Source organism: Buteo buteo, chromosome 15 (assembly GCF_964188355.1).
Source record: "Buteo buteo chromosome 15, bButBut1.hap1.1, whole genome shotgun sequence".
NCBI classification, from domain to species: Eukaryota; Metazoa; Chordata; class Aves; order Accipitriformes; family Accipitridae; genus Buteo; species Buteo buteo.
In genome coordinates this window covers 32,669,196-32,682,495 of record NC_134185.1, presented here as the reverse complement: position 1 = coordinate 32,682,495, position 13,300 = coordinate 32,669,196, and the positions used below count along the sequence as shown (strand labels likewise).

Below are 13,300 nucleotides of genomic sequence, written 5' to 3'. Positions count from 1 at the left end.
AACGGCATCCCCGGGGACGAACAGACAACCGCACTCACAGCGTGGCCTCTGGGAGAGGGAAAGAGGCAGCAGTGACCGTTATTACTGTAGCTCGACCCTGGCCAGAGCCCCTCCTTCCGCAGGGGCTTCCGCAGACGCCGCTCGTTCCCCGCGCCGCTGCTAACGGCACCCACGTTCAGGGAGACTCGAGAACATGGGAGGGCCAGCTTGCTGCCCTCACGACAGGGCTCGGGGGCTGCCTGCGGCTACAGCACAGGCTTCAGGGGAGGGGCTGGAGCTGGGGGCAGCCGCACGGGCCGAGCGGGGCCGGGGGAAGGCGCCGGGGGAGCTCCGGCGACTCGGGGAGGCGCCCGCTGGCCGCGCCTGGGGGGTGCCCGCCTCCGTCCCCTCTTCCCTTCTATCGGCTCTCGGGGAACTGCCTGGCGCTGCCCTGGCCCGGCTCGCCTCCGGCGGACCGGGAGCCTGCCGCGGCGGCCGCTTTGCAGCTTCCCGTCCCGCCAGCGCCCGGCGGCCAGCGGGCAGGAGGCACCCCCCCGCCCCCGCCCCTGCCCCTGCCCCTGCCCCCGCCGGAGGGGATCGCTCGCCTCACCCGCGGTCCCGGCGCTCGCCCGCTGCCGCCCAGACCCGCGCCCTGCGCGCCACCACGCTGCACCCGGACACCGCGCATGCGCCGGAGGGGCCGGAGCCGACGAGCGAACGCCGGGCTGCCCCACGCGCAGGACGGCACATGCGCCCGGGTCGCGCGTCCGCACGGCTGGTCGGGGAGCGGGTGCAGCGGGAAGCCCGCGGAAAACCACACGAAACCGGCAACGCTCCTGCGTCTGACCTGGTCGGACTCCGGGGGCCGCGGCGGCAGCAAGGACTACGCCGCGCCCGAAAGCCACGCTGCCGCCCGGCCGCCGAGTCCGCGAAAACTACAGCTCCCGGCATGCCCCGGGAGGCAGCCCGCCCTGCTGCCTGACCCCGAGGGGAAGCCGCTTCCGTTTCCGCCCACCCCCACGCCGGCGCAGCCGCAGTTCCCGCCGAGCCCCCAGCGCCGCTCCGGGCAGCTCCGGCGCGCTTTCGCCGCCCGGCTCCGGCACGGCGCGGCGCGGCACCCCCCCGCCCGGCTCCGGCTCCGGGCAGCGGCCGCCGCCGCCGCTCCGTGCGTCCCACACAGACCCCGCCGTCCTCCTCGGGGCTTTCCCCGGAACCCGCCGGCCGGCTGCGCAGCCCCGCCACGGGGCCCGGTGAGCACCCCCCCCCGCGCGCGCACGTGGTCCCAGCCGCCCTGCGCCCCCCCCCCCCCCTCGCGCGCACTTGCTCCCAGCCCCCCTGTGAGCCCCCCCCCCGCGCGCACTTGCTCCCAGCCGCCCTGTGAGCGCACCCCCCCCCCCCGCGCGCACGTGGTCCCAGCCGCCCTGCGCCCCCCCCCCCCTCGCGCGCACTTGCTCCCAGCCCCCCTGTGAGCCCTCCCCCCCGCGCGCACTTGCTCCCAGCCGCCCTGTGAGCCCACCCCCCCCCCCCCCGCGCGCACGTGGTCCCAGCCCCCTGTGAGCCCCCAGGGCTCCCCCCCGGCCTCTGCACCGGCGGCCCCCACCTCCCCCGGGCCACCCCCGCCTCCGACGTTCGCCGTCCGAGGGGCGCCCGGCCCCGCTCACCTTCTCCCGAGGGGCAGCCGCAGCCCGGCCACCGCTCCGCTCCGCTCCTGCCTCGGCTCCCACCGGCCCCGCCCCGGCCCCTCCCCCGGCAGCCCCCCCTTTCCAGGGAGGGGACGGCCCCAGCAGCCTCACTGCCCGCACCTGCGGCTCCTCCAGCCCCGGCCCGCAGCTGGGGGACCGAAACCCGGAACAAAACTTCTCAACACCCATGGGAAGTTAAGCAGCAGGCACTTCCTCGATTGAATGAAAGGTGGCAAGAGTCATCTCATTTGGAAGGGGTGTTAACTGGGGTCAAAATACAGATTTGAATACCCATCTTATTTTAGTTCTAAGACTTGGCGATTGCCAGGTATCATCTTTTCCATTTACCCGGGTCCACCAGCGAGGCCACAAGGGAGATTTCTTCCAGAGAGAGGAGAGAGTTATTAAGGCTGAAGTCCACGATTTGCCTTTCTCCTTCATGAAAAGGTGAGTGGATCATATATCATCACTAGTCACCCAAACAGTTAACCCTGAACTTTTCACCTGTCCTTTAATACAGTCAACTCCAAGCTAAATGTTTTCCGTTATTAAGAGGCGACCAAAGATCATGTAAAATATTATTATACTTTCTACAAACACATCCCCATCTGAGAGCTTTAGCTACTAGAGAAAGTCGTTGGAGTTTGGGGTCAGAGGAGCTGCAAGTATAAACCTTCATTCAGCTCTGTTTAGGATGTGTGATTTTTCTCTGGTTGTCTAAACCAGTCTAAATTTCCATAGACGGTCCCGACTCTGGGTGGCTCTGACAAGGATCCTGGAACTCCAGGAAATTCTAAACATCGTTTTATATTTTAAATATGATCCCAAGTTCCTTCCTGCACTTGTCGCTACGGTTTTGGCAACTGACAGCCCCAAGGGCTGCCTGTACAAGTTTCTCCCGAAGGGCGAGTAAATTAATTCTTTTGTCCATGAGGTGGATGGTTTGGTAATGTTATAATTCACAACGCTCTAATTCCTTCTTTCAAATTTAAAAAAAATAATTGCCTTTTAAATCCATCCCATTTAATTTGCTAAAATGATTCTCATTGTTCTGCATCTTTTCTCAAGTTTTGGTTAAATTCAATGTCAGTATTCTCCACGGAACTAGATTTTCATCTGACTTTGGAATCGGAAGGCAGGCTGTTACTGAGGTTCAATTTTGTGTCTTTACAAAACTTTGAATCAGTTACAAAACTAGATTTTTGGTTTTTTAAACCAAATTACAAAAACGGTTAATATCAAGATTAACACAGCTCAAACAATAATTGTTTCATTTTGTTTATCTCATGTTTGGAACCCCTCGAAAAAAAATACATACACCCTCTAAACACACAAAAAGATTATTGCCCTCGACAATATTCCTAATAGCAACCCCAATAGTATAAACTTTACACAGCTGTTTTCCCAAACAGATAATGTGAAACTTACTTATAGATTTTCAGTTTTAAAGGGCCAGTTTCTTTAGACTTCCAATTTCTTGTTGGTGCTTTCTTTATTCTTGAATAATGAAGCCAAGGTTCTTCTCCCAGACCTTTACCGCTATAAGGGTTGTTAAAATGACTCGATACGGTCCTTTCCACTTCTCAGTGATTTTACATACATTCAATCTCCTGGTCGGAAGGGATGCGCTGCTACGTCCAATTCTAAGGGTCCAGCTGTGGAGACATACTGACAAAGTTCTTGAAAAGAATTGCTTAAAGAAATCGTAACACCTTTTAAAAACCTATCTCCAAAGGCACTCAAGATACTCAGAACATAGGACTCTTGATATGGTCTTTCATAAAACATTTCATAATGACTTAAATTTTCTTTCTCTTCTGGCTATACTCTGGTTCTTAATAGAGCCATGGGTAATGCTTTAACCCACGTGAGGAGTGAGGTTTCCTGACAAATTTTACTCGACTGTTGCTTAAGGGTATAGTTCATTCTCTCTCTCTCTCTCTCCCTCCCCCTCCCTCTCCCCGCGCCCCCCCCCCCCCCCCCGGTTGTGGTCTGTATGGGGTGTGATAGTCTCAATCTATAGATAATACTTTGCTCAGCTTGTCTCCTAATCTTTGCTATAAAATGAGGGCCATTGTCAGATGACATTCTTACAGGCACCCCACATTTTGGTATTATCTCTTTGAGCAAGACTTTGACTACTTCCCTTGCTTTCTCGGTGCGACAAGGGAAAGCCTCGGGCCACCCAGTAAAGATATCAACTAAAACTAGGATAGATCCTTCTTTTCAAGGCAATTCTATAAAGTCAATTTGCTAATATTCTCCTAAAAAATTTCCTTATTTCATAATCCCAAAGATGATCTTATTACTGATTCGGGGACATTTTTATATATAAGTTTCACATCCGCTTCTAATTGTTTAAACAATCTTTGTCGTATTTCACTTTCTGTTCCCCGATATACTTTGTGATGTTCAGCTCGGGCAATTTCTCTTATTATTGTGGGTGGGACTATTATTTGACCTGTCGGTGTTACAGCCTATCCTGTTTCATTTTGTTAGCCTGCAATCTAATAATTAATTCTTCATCTTTTTCGTTATAATTTGGAGTTTCTTTAGGCAATTTTATACTTTTCTCTGGAACTAGTGCTAGGATGCCTTTTTCCGCAGCCTCTTTAGCAGCTTTATCGGCCAGTCGGTTACCTGCGTTCGGACCGGTCTTACCTAACTGATGTGCTTTACAGTGCATTATCGTGACTGCTGTTGGTTTTTGAATGGTTTCTAACAATTTCAGTATTTGTTCTGCGTGCTGAATGGTGGTTCCTTGCGCGGGTAACGGTCCTCTTTCTCTCCGTATCGCTCCATGCGCACGTACTACTCCAAAAGCATACTTTGAGTCTGTCTAAAAGTGTTGACTCGCTTTCCTTGACTTAGTTCCAGAGCTCGAATGAGAGCTATCAATTCAGCCTTTTGGGCAGATATCGTCGAAGGCAAAGTTGGCAACACAATTACCTCCTCAGTAGTTATTGTCTATCTTGATAAACGTTTTCCTTCACAGATGGAACCGCTTCCGTCGGCATACAGTTCCCAATCTGTTTCTTCTAGCGGCACATCTCAGAGATCCAGTCAGCTGGAGTAAACTCTTTCGATTGTCTGCAAGCAGTCACGTTCCAGTTCTCCTCCTTTAACTTGATCGGTTGTTGAAAACGCAACAGGGTTAACGGTGGTAGTAGCGTTTAGGTAAACATCATCTTGTTCCAGCCACACCACTTGGTATTTCAGCATCCTGCTAGGGGATACCCAATGCCCCCCTCTCTGTTTTAGCACAACAGTTATCATATGGGAAACGTACAGTAATCCTTTGTCCTCTAATCCTTTGTCCTCAGGTGAACTTACGAGCTTCCTGGATCAGTAGCACAGTTGCAGCGACGGCTCTCGGACGACCAGAGCATCCCAGACTCACATTACCTAATCGCTTCGAGAAGTAGGCCACAGCTCGCCCACTTGGCCCTACGTATTGGGCCAGGATACCCAGAGCTATACCTCTTCTTTCACGAGCAAAAAGTTCAAGTGTCTTCTTTGTGAGATCTGGCAGGCCTAGGGCTGGCACCCCTCTTACAGCCTGTTTCAGTTCTTGGAAAGTAGCTTTCTCGGCATCGGTCCAATCCATCGTTTGAGGTTTTGAGCTGCTCCTATAAAGGTCGGGCCAGCAAGCCACAATTTATAATCTACAGGTGACACCACTCGACCATTCCCGGCAACGCTCGTCATTAATTTTTTTCGTCTTAGGTTCGGGGAGACGACAAATTGCCTCTTTTCTCTCAGTTCCCAATTGTCTCTGTCCTTTTAGGATTTTAAAACTCATTTAAATAAGTTTCTTCTTTCTGGGTTATTTGGGTTTTTTTCTTTTGACGCTCGATATCCACCGATTCCCCAAAAGTTCAAAAAGTTAATAGTTAGCTTTGTGCATTGTTCTTCCGTCTCAGCTACAATTAACAGATCATCCATATATTTCAGCAAGATTTCTTGATTATTTTCTTTCTTCCAAATCTCTAATTCTCGTGCCAATTGATTTCCAAAAATGGTAAGACTATTCTTAAAGCCTTGAGGCAAGACTGTCCGCGTATATTGTGTTTTTCTCCCAGTCTCAGGATTTTCCCATTCCAAAGCAAAAACCTCTTGACTACTGGGATCCAAGGGAATACGGAAAAAGGCATCTTTTCGGTCTAACACTGTGAACCATTCTTGTTTCTCCGTTAGGGTTGCTAACAAAGTATGAGGATTTGCTACTACCGGATGAATATCTTGTACTATTTGATTTATTGCTCTGAGGAGGTCTTGAACTAATCTACCATCTTTTTCATTAGCCTTTTAACAGGCAAGATCGGGGTGTTATATCTGGATTCGCATTCTATTAACAATTTGTATCTTAAAAATGTTTGTATTACCATTGCTAACCCTTTCCGACTTTCCGGTCTTAGGGGGTATTGTTTAATTCTTACCGGATTCCATCCTGGCTTTAAATCAACTCTCACAGGTTCTGCTTTTTGGATTTACCAGGAACTTCCCAGTCCAGACGATTGGAATTACAGCATTAGACTTTGACTGGTATAATCTTCTGCTTTCGGTAACCATCCTGTTAACAACAAAGCCACTGCTTCGATACGTTTAGTTTCTGGAATTGAAGTTTTAATCTCTCCATTTTTTAATTTAACTTCTGCCTCTAAGTTCTCAAATAGATCTCTCCTTAACAGGGTTTTAGGAGAATCTGGCACATACAAAAACTGCTGAGTGACCCATTGCTTTCCTAATTTCATTGTTAAAGATTTAAAGAAGGGTCTAGTTTCTCGTTCACTTGTTGCACCGACACCACCAATTTCTTCAAAACTTAACTCTCCCTCTAAGGTATTTAAAACTGAAAAGGTGACTCTAGTGTCAATTCAAATTCCATTTTCTGTTCTCCCGGTTTAGCTGTAACCAGAGGTTCTGCTGGGAGACTCCCCTCCGGTCCCCGTCAGATACGTTCACTTAAAAAGAACAAATCTACCTATGGCACTTTATTCCATTTACTCTCTCTCTCCTACAAAACAACAGTAATTGCAATATAGTATTGTAACTCAAAGTTCTGTTTGTTTACCATTTTTCCTGCAATTCACCCCAATGTGCCAATAAACGTCCCAACGGTGATGGTTTTGGTAACTTTTCATCAGCGGTTCCATTTCCTGCACTCTTATTCTTAAACAATTTTGCTGATGCCTTTATACTTCTATACATTCAAATACCAAATACCAAACAAATGCAAATGACAGTTGTCCCAAATAATACACAAAGTCCAACCCAGCAATAGCTTTCGCTTATGACTTACGGGCAGACGCCTAGGCTTCCACTGCAGACGGGTACCCTCCAAGCCCCAACCCTGCGAAGCTTTCGCCGCGCCTCACGGGCAGGCTTTCCAAACAAATTCCAAAGCAGCGGCGCCTTACCTTTTTTTCCAGGGAACGCTGCGAGGAGCTTTGCGAGTCGAGGGTGACGGTTCTCCCCGAGAATACCTCGGTGCCGGCCGGAGTTCGATCGACACTCGATCTCGTCCAGTCTCACTCGCAAGGTCCCATCTGGGTCGCCAAAACCGTTCCCGAAATCCGGAATAAAACTCCTTAACACCAACCTGAAGTTAAGCAGCGGGCACTTTGTTTATCGCAGCGCTGGGGACACGGGGGATCGCTCCTCCAAAGGCGTGTCCCGCTTAGTATCAAAATCCATCAGTTTTTACAGACTTTTCCTGTCAGGTCATTGTTACCTAAGCTCCTTCCGTAAAAATGCATACTATGCTCGTTCTTAAATTTAACCTTTATAATGATCGGTCCTTTGATTATATAACCTTATCAATATTCTTATTTAAAAACAATCATTGGTCAGTTACACTTAGCTCTGCTGACTGGCATCTTCGATCCTCAAATGGAGATGGGAAGGGTAAGGGGGTTTCCAAGCAGCAAACTGGCGTCCCCGACGGTTTCCTTAGTTTCCTGAAACAGAAGGTAGGAGAACCAGTAACTTCCTGGTGAGGTTTCTAGGGTTAGCTCTTTCAAACTTTAACAATATTAAGGTTCCTAGAGTCACGCGTAACACAGCTCCTCCTAAAGTTTCTATGGCTACGTTTCAGACTTAACGATCCTATACGTTATGCTTCACAATTTTACTTCTTAATCAAACCTAACTCTTCTATGTGATTAAATTTTGATTTCTTTACCGGAATATTTGCAACAGCTGGAGCCCAGCAGGAACAGGGGGGACACGGCCCGACCCCCCCAGCGCCTCACCTCCTCCTCCCCTGGGCTCCCTCACGGCCCCTCCACTCGTGCAAAGGGAGCGCAAACGCAGCCCGGAGGGCAAAGGGGACGGGCGGCCAGCGTTTATTCAGTCAGTCGCGTGCCTATCGAGTCCTGCCAGCGAGTCTGCTCTGGGGCTCGGGGCGCCCCCCGGCGCTCCCTCTGCCCCTCGGACACCTCTGATAGCCTATTTCCATACATTCTGTATGGCACGTCTAAATATTGGGATGGTTTTAATATTTTGTACCAGCTGTGGAAACTGGTTTGCTGCTAGGTGACTGCAAAAGTGAGACTTGGTAAATAATTATTAGAAATCTTACACTAACACTACGATTGAAACAATAGACAAAAGTATAGCCAAGCAATCGACTAGCAGAGGTAGGTACTCCTAAGTTTTGCAGTTCTTTGCTCTTATGACTAGATGTTCCTGTACGCTGGATGAGAACAATGCTGAAACTGACCACGTGTGATTGAACCTGCGTTAAGCTTCAAGATCAAAGAACAAGGACAAGAATAAAGACTTCGAGGACAGCCAGCAAGAACTTCAGATGGGTCGGTGGTTGCAAAAGCAGCCCTTCGTCTCAAATGGATCCTTCATTGCACGTGATCGGACGTAGGCAGTACTATGATAATCGGTTGCCGTCGTTTTTATGTATATGTATACTAATCTGATTAACATGCAATTAGTTATTCTGTATAACCTGTTTGTGCTAAAGCTGTGGCATGCACGCTAGGTGGAACTATCCCCCGTGCAGCCAGCGCTGCAATGAAGAATGCCTGCTTTCTAAAACTCCAAAACGAGTCTTAGGGAGTTTCTTCGACTGGCTTTTCAGTATCAGGGGTACAAGGGAAGAAAGAAAAACAAACAAACAAACAAACAAAAAAGGCAGTGGTGTGGGAAAGAGAGGGGACCAGGGGAGAGGCGGGGAGGGGCAGGGAGGGACCAGAATGCGGAATAGGGAAGACAGGGCCCTAACCCCTAACCCGACACCCTAACCCCTAACACCCTAACCCTAACTCCTAAGACTAACCCTAATCCTAACCCTAACCCAACCTTAACCCTAAGCCTAACCTTAGCCCTTAAAACTAACCTAATACAAACCCTAACCCTAACTCCTAACCCTAACTCTTACCCTAACCCTAGCACTAACCCTAACCGTAACCCTAACCCCAAGTCGTACCCTAACCCTAATCCTAACCTTAGCCCTTAAAACTAACCTAATACAAACCCTAACCCTAACTCCTAACCCTAACTCTTACCCTAACCCTAGCCCTAACCCCTAACTGTAACCCTAACCCTAAGCCTAACCCCAGTCCTAAGTCATACCCTAACCCTAATCCTAACCCAACCTTAACCCTAAGCCTAACCTTAGCCCTTAGAACTAACCTAATACAAACCCTAAGTCCTAACCCTAACCTTAACTCTTACCCTAACTCCTAACCCTAACCTGACACCCTAACCCGACACCCTAACCCGATACCGTAAACCAAGACCCTAACCCGACAACCTAACCCCTAAACCGACACCATAACCTGACACCCTAATGGCTCTAACCCTAAGCCGACATCCTAACACGTAACGTGATATGCTAACATTAACCCTAACTTCTAACCCTAAATCCTAACCCGACACCCTAACACCTAACCCAACACCCTAACCCCTAAGCCTAACCCTAACACAACACCCTAACTCTAACCCGACACCCTAACCTCACAACACAACCCAACACCCTAACCTGACACCGTAATCCTAATCCTAAACCCTAACCCCTAACCATAAACTGACAACTTAATCCTAACCCTTTGACCCCTGACCTGTGAGCATGGACCCCTGACCTCCATGAAGTTTAGCCCTTGGCAGCATTACCTTTGGCCCTCTGACCTTTGGTACCTGAGCCCAGTGACCTTTGACTTAACCCCATGACCTTTGACCCCATGATATTTGACCTTGACCCTGTGACCTTTGACCCCATAACCCCTAACCCGCTACTCTGACCCTAACCACTAATGGCCCTAAGACTAACCCTAGCCCCTAACTCCTAATCCCTAACCCACATCCAGCCACCACAGGGCTCTGTCCCACCTCTCATACTGCTCTCCAGTGAGGCCCCGCCCACTTGGTGTAACCCTAATTAGGGTTCCTCTACAGTAGGGTTTCCAGTGACTAGGGTTCCAGGGGACATGGGGTAGTGCAGCCTGGGGTTCCGCAAAGCTAGGATTATGGGTGTTTAGGGTTGTGGCCAGGGAGCCCCAAGGTAGGGTTAGGGCAGTCTGGGGTTAGGGGTCCCTGGGGTCTAGGGTGCCTGCAAACGCAGGGACCCCTAACCCCCCCTAACCATAGCCCTGCAGAGCCCTAACCACAACCCTACAGATTGGGGGCCCTAAGTGGGGGTCCCCCACTGGGGTTAGGGTGGGGTTCTATGTCTAAGAGGTCCCCTAACCATAGAGCACTAGGGGGTGTAATGTGGGGGTACCCCCTCAGTAGGGTTAGGGTGGGGTTCTGGGTCCCAATGGTACCCTAACCCTACCTTGAGCTAACTAAAACTGGAGGAGTGGGGCACGTGGCAGCTATTACCCTAATTGATTACTATGGGGAGAGTTCTAGCTTACTTTAATTATTGCATTGGGGGGTGTGTAGAGGTGTGCAAAGTAGGGGGTGGGGCTCAGGGAGGGAGTAGGTAGTGGGGGCAGGGCTCCTAATTAGGGGGTGGGGGTTGGGGAAGGATTACCTACTGGGGGTGGGGCTGCTAATTAGGGGGCTGGTGCTTGGGGCAGGGCCTGCTAATCCCAGGGCAGGTGCTGGGGGAGCCCACTAACACCAGGGGTGGGTGCTTGGGGGTGGACTTACCTCATTAAGTGGTAGGTAGGTGGGGAAAGTGGAGATAATCTATAAAAAAAAAATATTAAGAATATGTAAGTTTGGTGCAGCAGTAGAAATGGGCTTCCTGCCCAGGAGCAAGTGTTTCCTGTTTTGTTTTTTTTTTTTTTTTTTTTAACTTTCTGCTCCCAGGGAGTTTACCAATTTCTACTGCTTTTTTTTTTTTTTAATGTTTGCTTTTAAACTTAAAATTACATTTAAGCGCAGCAGTAGTGCTAATTTTCAGTTAAGTTCAGATTGTGCAGTACTGCTGCGCTTAAGCGCTATAGTACTGCAAAATCTAAGGTTAAGTGCAGCAGTACTGCAAAGTTACAGTAGGAAATGGCTTCTGCCGTGGGAGTAAATTTTTACCTTCATTTTATAACTCTTTCCTCCCAGAGCCTGATCCATCTGCTACTGCTCTTTTGTTTTAAATTTAAGTGTCACAGTGGCAACGTCCAACTGTCACAGTGGCAACGTCCAACTGTCACAGTGGCAACGTCCAACTGTCACAGTGGCAACGTCCAACTGTCACAGTGGCAACGTCCAACTGTCACAGTGGCAACGTCCAACTGTCACAGTACAGTTTTAGGATAGCAACGTTCAAGTTTCACCACACGATTTCACAAAAGCAACTGCAAAGTTTCGCTATACCAGTGTTCAAGTTTTACAATACAGTTTCACAATAGCAACTTTACATTTTTACAATACAGTTTTACAATACAGTTGCACAACAGCAAATTCAAAAATTGCAATATAAAATGACTTCCACCATAAAAGTAAATGTTTTATTTTTTTTCTTAATTACACACAGGGACAGTGCCATATCCTACTCCTTTTTATTATTGTTTCACATGGTATTTAAATACAAAGTTTACAGACCATGTTCTGAGTTCACAAACCATGTTCCAACGTATCAGTCTTTTCCACATTCCTCACTGCCATTATCTCCATTGTTGCACATCCAGAAGTTTTACTGCCCGAGGTGACATTACCTCCACAAGCCCTGTTCTCAAATAGAAAAGGAGTTAGCTCCACTCCTTTTCACAGACTGTCGACTTCCACACCTAGGCACAAAAACAGAAATCAAAAAATATCATTACATCACAAACTACAAAGAGCACCCAAATATTTTACAAACACACCAAGGAAAAATACAGTTACACTCACACACTTCACAACCCTGGCCTACTCCATACTAGCCCTCTAGTCCAACTCCCCCCACCCTTCACCCGCAAAATCCTCAACTATCTTCCAAAGACCATCCGCTGACTAACATAATTCCCTGCACTAATTGGCAGTGACCATGTTCCAGGGGAGCACCGTTCCCAGGCGCCTAGAAAAAAATCCCCCTGCCTGCCAAAACCCCGGCCCGAGCCTGACCCCCATCTGAACATTGGCGATGAACATCACCTCACAGCGCAGCGGGGACGGGGGGGGGGACGGGGGGGGGGGGACGGGGACAGGGGGAACAACAAAACCCACAACCCTGGCTGGGGAAAAAAAAAATCCTTCAGCTAGAGTTTTTTTTTATTCTAATTGTATTTTTTTTTTTCAATTCTAATTCCCTGGAAACCATCTCACCTGTACAACCTGAAAGGAAAAAAACCATTAAAAAGTCAAAACGCATAACCCTACAAGGTTACACACATTCACAACACACTACACATTGACATCGCATGCACACCGGCCCTCACTCTCAACTCATCCAACAGCCTGCCACCCTCAAGGGGCCATTGCCCTGTGCCTGCCGCACCAGGGCCCTCAAAAAACGCCCTGCCTGCCAAAACCCTGGCCCAAGCCTAACCCCGGTCTGAACATTGGCCATGAACATCGCCTCACAGAGTGGCCACAACTGGGGGAAAAAAAAAAAAACCGCAGCTGGGGGAAAAAAAAAATCCCATGGCTGGGGATTTTTTATTCTAATTGTATTTTTTTTTTCCTAATTGCCTAACAAACGTCTCTACTTCCACCCTGCAAGAGACCACTAAAAAGCTAAACCACATAACCCTACAAGGTTAGACACATTCATAACACACCACTCATTCAGATCACACGCACATGAGCCCTCACTCTCAACTAACCCATCCTGCCACCAAAGGGGGTCAAGGGGCCCTTGCCCCTTACTCGCAGCACCCGGGGCCTCAAAAATCACCCTGCCTGCAAAACCCCCAGCCGAACCTCCTTCCAAGCTCCCCACAAACTACCCTTCCATTACAGCAACGCTTCAACACACACCATCTGCACCCTGCACATATTTTCAACCAGATACTTAGCTTTCATAGTGGCACTTGTCACAGTCCAACCTCCGTAGCAGCCACATCGCCTAAATGCAAGGTTCCTTCAGTTGCCTCGTGGCCTGTGATCACCTGCCAAACCAACACACAAAACTCTTGAATACACACTTCACCCCCAGCATAAAAAGAAATCCTCCACAGCTCCAAACACCTGCTTCCCACCGATTCCAAAAACAAAAACCTCAATGCCTTAACCATTTCGAGAAGCTTACCACAAAGTGT

At 49.2% G+C, this 13,300-nt stretch overlaps 1 long non-coding RNA gene across 3 annotated transcripts; it reads left to right on the top strand.

The window, feature by feature from the left end:
* The first annotated feature begins 1,035 nt into the window (after window positions 1–1,035).
* On the top strand, window positions 1,036–10,109 carry LOC142039660 (uncharacterized). 3 transcript variants are annotated; one of them, XR_012653001.1, is made up of 3 exons: window positions 1,036–1,229; window positions 1,967–2,108; window positions 8,346–10,109. It is a non-coding gene; the product is annotated as an uncharacterized LOC142039660 (long non-coding RNA). The 3 variants fall into 3 exon arrangements; XR_012652999.1 differs by lacking the exon at window positions 8,346–10,109 and adding an exon at window positions 7,094–7,256 and having other exon boundaries at window positions 1,990–2,108; XR_012653000.1 differs by lacking the exon at window positions 8,346–10,109 and adding an exon at window positions 7,094–7,256.
* Window positions 10,110–13,300: the final 3,191 nt, after the last annotated feature.